Consider the following 9,013-nt stretch of genomic DNA (forward strand, 5'->3'; position numbering starts at 1 on the left):
AAATAAGTGAAAGGAAAAAGAATCTATTGTTTATTTTTATAAACCGAGGTGGAGATTACAATACAAGAAGCAGAGCAGCTAATGAGTCCTTTGAATCTTTCATCCCTGAGCTGGCGATTGGGCTGGTGGTTGAGTTGCTTGTTGTACAGGTGGTTGAGTTGCCTGTTGTACTGGTGGTTGAGTTGCCTGTTGTACTGGTGGTGGTGACTGGGTTACAGGGGCAGGTGGTGGAGGCTGGGTTACTGGTGGTGGTGGTGGAGGCTGGGTTACTGGTGCAGGTGGTGGTGGAGGCTGGGTTACTGGTGCAGGTGGTGGCGGTGACTGCGATACTGGTGCAGGTGGTGGTGATTGGATTACTGGTGCAGGTGGTGGTGACTGGGTTACTGGGGAAGATGGTGGCGGTGACTGGGATACTGGTGCAGGTGGTGGTGACTGATTTACTGGTGCAGGTGGTGGCGGTGACTGGGTTACTGGTGCAGGTGGTGGTGGTGACTGCGATACTGGTGCAGGTGGCGGACTAACTGGAAGAGATGTGGGAGGTGGTGGGGAAGTTGGATTCGACACTGGTGGAGTAGACAAGGGTATTGGAGCTGTTGTAGTTGTCGGGTTTGACGGAGGTATGGGTGGTGCTGGTGATGCATTTGTTGGTGACATTGCTGGCGCTTGTGCTTTAGCTAATGCTACGGCAAGAAACATGCCATATAACATGCAAACACACCTATTAGCCATTTTTATTCTGGTTAGGATCTCAAAGCTATGTAGATGGGTTTAAATACCAAGTAAGGATCAACTTTTAAGAGATGGAAAGGACTTGGTGAAAGGGGAGAGGTAAACTTCAAACGGTTGTTGCATCTCACTCTCATCTAGTGAATAATGGAAGTTGTGATTTTTAAGTAAAAAAAAAGACAGGAAAAACTTGTTTTACATGTTAAATTGTGGTAATCATTTATCAAGATTTTGGATTAAGATTTTGAGCATCCTGCATGGGATTTACTCAAATTTGTGTTGATTTATAATTTCCTCCAATTTCTTAAAAATACAATAGCTTCACCAACATATTTGTCAATGCACAACTTTTTTGACCAAGATTACTTAATAAAAATTAAAAAAAATGAATACATTGAAAGTAAAAATAGAGATGAATTCAACATATTTTGCAGAAAGACCATTGTTTTTAGTAAGAAATACGTGGGTCAAATTAAATTTTAGTACTTGTATATGAATAATAAAAAGTCATATTTTGCAATTTATAGGAAAAAAAGGAAATAATTAAAGAATTTGAAAATGGTGCCAGTGAGATCCAAAAAGCTAATTTGATAGGTGGTAAAGGATAAGGATAGGTTGCCAAAAATGATCCAGGAACTGTACTTACAAAAGAAAAATTCTCAGATTGACCAAAGCCTGAGCCAACCCTAGCCTCAAACTGAGCCAAACTGTCAACCTAATATGTAGATGACTAGCCAGAGAAGTCAGAAAAGACCGACTTAATAGATCCCTTAATGATTCCAGCTGAGTTACAAGTGACTAGTCTGAGTCTCGGTTAAAGCTATTGAGGTTTAGTGAATTTCAAGCTAAGCCCTAACTGAGAATGAGCTCAGTTCAGCACATTTCTTCCTAAGGATATCTATATACCATTGATGTCACCAGTCATTGGCAATATATACTCCATAGTTCGTTAACAATCCCTACTTTATGCTTATTAAACTTACATCCCTTCAGAATTCACATATAGGATTCTAAGGGAATTCACACTTCACAGATAGGATTCTGAGGGAGAAGGAAATTACTGTTGATGACAGAAATCTTGACCACTCTCCAGGAATGGATGATCTGATCGGAGATCAGGCGTGTATTCCTAATCTGCCTCTTAATTGATCAGGAAATCCCCGAACGGCCCTTGATGTACCCCAACTATGACAAAAAAAAAAAAAAAAAAAAAAAAAACAAAAAGCTACATGGAGAATGTCCTAATGACCTAATCTAGCAATGTCACCATATTCAGATTAATAACTTTGCTATTATGGCTTTAAATCCATCGTGTGGCAAATGAAGTCACTTAAGCTGAGACACCAATATGGTAAGCTAAGGGAACTTAATGAGGAAGGACTAATAAGAGTAGCTGGTTGACAGTTTAGATCAAGGAGGTGGTGGTTATGGAGCACAGATAGAAAGGAAAAACAAGAGGAAGAGTGTTTCTTATCCTATAATCCAAAATAACAGCTTTTCACTGGTAGTTGTCTTTTATCTTCACTCCCTCTCTTTTCCTCCATCAATAAAGCATAACCCTTGTTTTCATCAAACTCAATTACAAAACTGAAAATCCAAGAAGGAACCTTCCAGGTAGAAAGCTCAAAAACATTATAGGCTATGAAGAGATGGTGGATTAGGCAAATAAATTTCGCAGAATATATGATACATTACATACTTATCAAGTACCCTGTTTCCAACAGTATCAGGAACACAAAAAAATATCAACAGCATTTCCACTAGAAGATAATGTTGTCACTGGATCTAAACAATTCAAGCTATGTATATATAATTATTTCTTCTGCAAAGAGTTACATAAGATGGTTGCATTTTTATCCAAACAATTCCGCTCATATCGACAAGCAAGTGATCAATTAGTCGTATAATGTTTCCTAGATCATATCAGGAAGTTATATTGATGGAAGAGGAATATTTACCTCGAGAATATAGAATCTACCGGTTTTATTCATACTGCAGTACACTTATCAGAATTGTCCAATCTTGAACAACTAAAGAATAACATGATCATTTCAGCCCATCAGGCATCAGTAAGTAGCAAAGACAAGCAAAGAGTGATGTCTATATATTAGAGGCAGGTAAACCTTCAAGATGATATTGGAATGCAAGATAACTTCAGAGATACAAAGTATTAATGGCTGGAGAAGATATAATTTATTTTCAAAAATACAATGGCACTTGCCACTACATATCAGATGACTAACTTTAATTTGGATCATAAGCACTGTGATAAATTATTACTCAATTTATCATCTTAACTGGTAACTACAGTCTAAATTAAAGTTAACTTTGAATTCAGATGAACTTAAACTGAGGGAGCTCTTGAGGATCCCATCAAATTTCAGCAGAAAAACGTACTAGGATTTGCTACTTCAATTCATGACTATGGTGACAATCAGAGAAAACCGCTAATAGTAAATCCAAGCATAAAAAATTATGGAAACTTAAGATGTCATATAGACATGACAAATTATCCGAAAGCATAAGCTCGAATTAGAACACATTCAACAAAAATTCATGATGTCTTCCCTCAAATGACGAAATTATCAATCCCAAGAGCGTGTTAAGACTATAAACAAACACGAGCACTCAAGACTTTAATCTAATCGAACCAGTCATTGAAACCAATGATATACCAACATCAATTAAACAAGTACACAACAAAAAAAAAAAATCAGTAAACTCTGTTAAATTAAACATCATTAATTCTTAATCAATGATATACAACACAAAACTGTTTATGTTCCACAACATTCCTTATTAAAACTGCAACATAAGAGATGAGAATCATACTACAATTTCCTCAGCTAATGAAGTAACTCCTTGCAGTATTATACTCAATATAACTACACTAAAGTGATTATCTCAACATAATTAAGACTGTCATTGATAATTTTTAAAAAATAAAAACTCGAACCTCAAAAATCGAATCGAAATCAATCATCCAACTGCTGAAGCTCAGCCTTAAGCTGCTCAATCTTGAGTCCCATAGACCTTTGCAAAGCTTCTCTCTCCTGGTCCTTCAACCTCCCCAACAAGCCCTGAAACATGTCCAACACTTCCTTAACAGCAGCTCTAGCACACTCAGCTTCCTCATTGAAATAAACAGTCTCTTTAGACTCCATAGCTGCCTCAATTTCCTCCCTTGCTTCAGCAAATTTCAAATTAATTTCATCCACTATCGTGTTTTTGTCAAAATTTTCAGTTGAATCTCCACTATAACTCCTCAATTGAGAAATTAAGGATGATGGGTGGTTGAAATGGGGGAAATTTGAAGTGGGTTTGGAAGAAATTGGGGGTTTTGAGAGAGAACATTTGTGGGTAGAAATTGGTGCAATTGATTTGAAAAGAGAAATTTTTTTGGGTTTTGTACATTGGGTAAAGGGGTTTTTGCGAAGTAGGTTGTAGATTGAAATCGATGATTTTTGATGCATGATTTTTTGAATTCAAAGTTTTGGGTGCAAAAGAGAAGTAAAGAACAAAGGGGGGAAGATGACCTAATTCATATTTATTTTAAGGGAAGATACCTAATTCATAAGATGACTTGGTTATTGTCCAATAATACAATACACAGATTTTAACTAAAAGATACTTCGTATTGCATAAAGTTGTATATTAGGGCCTGTTCATATTTACTTAATTGAGCTGAACTGAACTAAACTGATTGGAGCTGAACTGAACTGATTGGAGCTGAACAGAACTGAAAAATTAAAATGCATAAAAATATATGAAAATGTTTATGAAAATTAATGATAATATATATAGTGGATTGTGAAAAATATAAAGTGTTTTAAAAATAACTCTGTATTTTAAATTATTAAATTTTTGTGTATTATATTTTAAATATATATATAAAAATAAAAAGTATTCTTCAATATTTTACTGTAGTCAATCATTGCTTGTTGTACTCTATACAATTTTGTTCGTTTACATGAACTAGGGATTCCATTCACGCACCAAGTTGAAGTCATGGGACCAACAAAAGATCATACTATGTACGATGATAACAGAAAAGCAGCTATGGATATTGTACGAAACCAAATAACTGATCAGATATGGGAGTCAATTCAGAGGAATGCCGAGGTAATGGAGCAACTTAATGAAGAAGAAGAAGACGAAGAACTAACCGATTATGAAATCTAGTAACTGTTGTGTAGTACTCTCATTTTTTTTTTTTTTTTTTTTGAATAGCAAGTAGTACTCTCATTTTGTCAATGAGTTCAACTATAAAAAAACATGTGACCATTTTGAACGACGAATATAATTTAAAATAATAATAATAATAATAATAATAATAATAATAATAATAATAATTATTATTATTATTATTATTATTATTATTATTATTATTATTTTATTATTATTATTATTATTATTATTATTATTGTTATTATTATTATTATTATTATTATTATTATTATTATTATTATTATTATTATTATTATTATTATTATTATTATTATTATTATTATTATTATTATTATTATTATTATTATTATTGTCGTCGTTGTAATATGCTAAAACATCTAAAACAAAAAAATTAACAACTGAACTGATTAGAGCTGAACTGAACTGAACTGATTAGAGCTGAACTGAACTGAAAATAAGTAAATATGAACAGACCCTTAGTCCCTAGAGCTGTCAAAAATTGACCCGATCCGAGAATCTGACTTGAACCGACAATGATCTGAACCTGATCTATACCCGATTAATGGGGTGAAACCAGTGACCTGTTACCCAACCTGAATCGACCTGATATTAACCGACAACCGATTTGATCCAATAATTTATGACCTAAACCCGAACCTGCACCTGATCTGATAGTAACCGTCAACCAATTTAATCCGACCTAACAACAATTCGAACCCGAATTAGTACATGACCCAATTAGAACCTTAAAATGAATATAACCCAACACAACCTGTTATTGACCCGAGTTATAAAAGGTTTAATAAAATTTTACACACCTTTCGTTCAGCTGGTACAATTCTGTAAACCCTCAATTCTTAACAAAACATTGGTACAATTTGTTCAACTTATATACCTTTTGCCCTCTATTACTTCGCATATAGGCTTAATAAAATCTTGATAATGTTTGATCAAATTATAAAAGGCGTTATTATATAGGTTCAGCTTCACCACATCGATATTTATTCGAATTGAACTTGAACGAAAACCAAGAATGATCTAACTTTAAGATTATCCGACAAATAATTATCTAACCCAACCCTGACCTAACCCGAACCCGAATATACCATCTATTAACCCGCCCAAACCCAACTCAACACAACCCAAACCTGAAATTGAACCTAATCTGAATTTGACTCGAATCGAACCCCACCTATACCTGAAAGGGTAAACGACCCAGAACAATCTAAACTGAAATTAACTCGACCTGAACCTGAACCTGATTTGAGGCTAGATTGACCTCGATATAACCTGATCCTAATTCAACCCAAAACCTGATTTGACCCGACCCGAACCCGAATTGAATACCCAAATTGATAGCTCTATTAGTCGCTATGTATTTTTATTACTTGCTTAGGATAAATAGATAATGAAATATGAATGACAAATGTTTAATAAAGTCCGATGTACAATATCACTAATGTAAATCAGTAGAAATTAAGCTGCCAATTTCCAAATCCTCTTTATTTTCTAGTTTTAGTTTTCTTTCTCCTCATTCTCTTTCATGAACTTTCCTCTATCTTCCTCGCACTTTTCAGTCTCCTCGCCATTGCTCAAAGCTTCTCTCTCTTCAATTTGCTTTTATTTCTTCAGCGATTCAATCTTTCGCTCTTCCATTTGCGATCTACCTTTGTTATCCAAGTTTGTTATCTTAATTTTTTGTGTTTTTCTTTGTATTCCGTAGTTTTATTTGTAGAAATTTTAAATCGATGATTTTATCGTTTTTCAGTAATTTTTGATTCGTGAATACTGCAATGAAGAAGACTAATCCAATTTCTGATGAAGTTTATCTATATGCAGGTACAATTTTTGATGAAGTTTTTTCCGTAAGTTTATCCAATTTCCAATTTCTCTTTTATTTTTCTAATTTTGTTGTTTTGTGATGTCGATCTTTATTATTTTGATTTGTTTGAGTGATTGTACTTTTTTTCATGATTATTGTTAATTTTGTGTTTATTTTTGTTGATTTTGATACTCTGTTTTGCATATGTAGCTTGATTACTTTTGTGAAAAAACGGGTCACTTTTGTGAAAAAAAGGGTCACTTTTGTGAAAAAAGGGGCCACTTTTGTAAAAAAAAAAAAGGTCACTTTTGTAAGAAAAAAGGGTTACTTTTCGCAAAATGTTCGATGTACCAATAAAATTATTGTAAACCGGGGGCATGCAAAAGTTTTAGAATATGAATATAGTTGGGTTAGTGGAAGAATAAAATAGGATAATTAGAAGGAGAGAGATTTCGGAAATATTAAAGTAGGTGAATAGAGGTAAATTAGTACGTAGCACAACTGAGTATTGAAACTACTCTTAAAAAACCTTATAGTATAATACACCCGGGTGTACCATGTGCATGGTGCACCCCAATAAACAAAAAAAGGCGGAAAGAACATACAATGTTTGATAAAGGATACCCTATGTTTAACAAAGAATAAACCTTTGATATGTTCTTGGAAAAATTGCCAAGAATAATTCCACCTTTGGGGCGTCCGCCCAAAATAATCCCACTGTAGGGTTATTTTTAAATAATCTGAACTTTATACTCAATCCGCTCTAAATAGTCCCAACCGATCATGTAACTTGCTATAAAAAGTTACTTGACACGTGGTGACCTTTGTTTACCAAAAAAAAAAACCGAAATTGAAAAAAGTTAGATTTCATAAAAGAAAAAAGAAAATAAAAAAATTATAAAAACCACCCACTAGCTGCCTGAGCCCGTTCCCTCCCGCGGCTCCGGCCACCCATCCCTTAACCGCAGCACCGGCGTCGGTGTCGCGACCGATCCCTTCCCTAGAATTACCAACCCCTTCCCTAACCCAGCATCCCCTTACACTCGAAAACCGTCTTCCCGTCCCGATACCAACCCCCTCATCATCCCCCATCTCTTAACAGGCCACGCCTACCTTTCTTGTGCCCCATTCGGATCGTGTCGTCCTCCCCCGACGTCGATTCTGGCCGCGCTGACCTCACAAACTAGTTTTATATATGGGGTCTGGTTTAGTGGGTTTTGGATTTTTTGAAGTGGGTTTTGGGATTGGCTTGGACTCTGGTTTGGTGGCGGTGGTTCCAGGGTTTGGTTTCAGGTCTAGTGTGTGGCGGTGGTTCCTGGGTTGGCCGGGGTTTGGTTTGGTGGCAGTGGTGCTTCTAGGGTCTGGGTTTGGGCGATGGCGGGGATAAAGGTTGCTGAAACTTAGGTGGTGGTGGTAATTTTTTTGTTATTTGATTTCACTTTTATTTTTTATTTTTGACAAATCAAATTGTGACACATGTAAATTATATTGAATAAAAATAAAATTACCTCTTCAACCGATTACTGATCATTCGGGACCTTTAAGAGTAGATTGAGTATAAAGGTCGGATTATTTAAAAGTAACTCATAGGTGGGATTATTTTTATTAGAGGACGCCCCAAAGGTGGGATTATTTCGTGTAATTTTTCCTATGTTCTTTGAGTGTGATCAGTGTATTCTTTAGCTATAACTATATGTTCTTTGAAGGATTTATGTCTTCGTCATGTGCAATTACTAGATATATGAATGGATCAAATTATGGAGATAATTAAGTTTGTACATTTGGGTCATTGTTATATCATAGCTAGAGGTGCTAACGATCTTTGGGTTAGTAAAATAGGCCAAAGCCCAATTGGAAAGATCCTATAAGGTCACACAAAGGGCCTAGATCGAGCACGAGAGGAAAAGGCCCATGATGGGCCTCATCCCCTTGTATGGCCGGCCATATGGAGGAATAGGATTATAAATAGACTAAGTGCCTAGGGTTTTTCAGTAGTGCAATTGAGTGATCAGTTTGATTAAACCCTAATTAGCAAACATGAGCCCAACCCCTCTCAAACTATCTCTCTCTCTCTCTCTCTTCTCCTCCCTCGGCGCCAGTGTGGTGGTTCGTGGTGGTCGGTTCTGTCCATTAAAGGTGGTGATAGCGGTTTTCTTCTTTCACTCGACCAATCTAGTATTGGTGGACGGCTCGTTCGAATCCCGTGTACTAAGTAGAGGAGCAACGCTTGTGGCTCTATTCTCTCCTTGATTTACCACTCAAATTGCTACGTGGAAT

General features: G+C 35.7%; 1 pseudogene; it reads right to left on the reverse strand.

The window, feature by feature from the left end:
• Positions 1 to 3,439: 3,439 nt before the first annotated feature.
• On the reverse strand, positions 3,440 to 4,298 carry LOC145638002 (embryogenesis-like protein pseudogene; annotated as a pseudogene).
• Positions 4,299 to 9,013: the final 4,715 nt, after the last annotated feature.

The sequence above is a fragment of the Chenopodium album genome, chromosome 7, assembly GCF_948465745.1.
Source record: "Chenopodium album chromosome 7, dcCheAlbu1.1, whole genome shotgun sequence".
NCBI lineage: Eukaryota > Viridiplantae > Streptophyta > Magnoliopsida > Caryophyllales > Amaranthaceae > Chenopodium > Chenopodium album.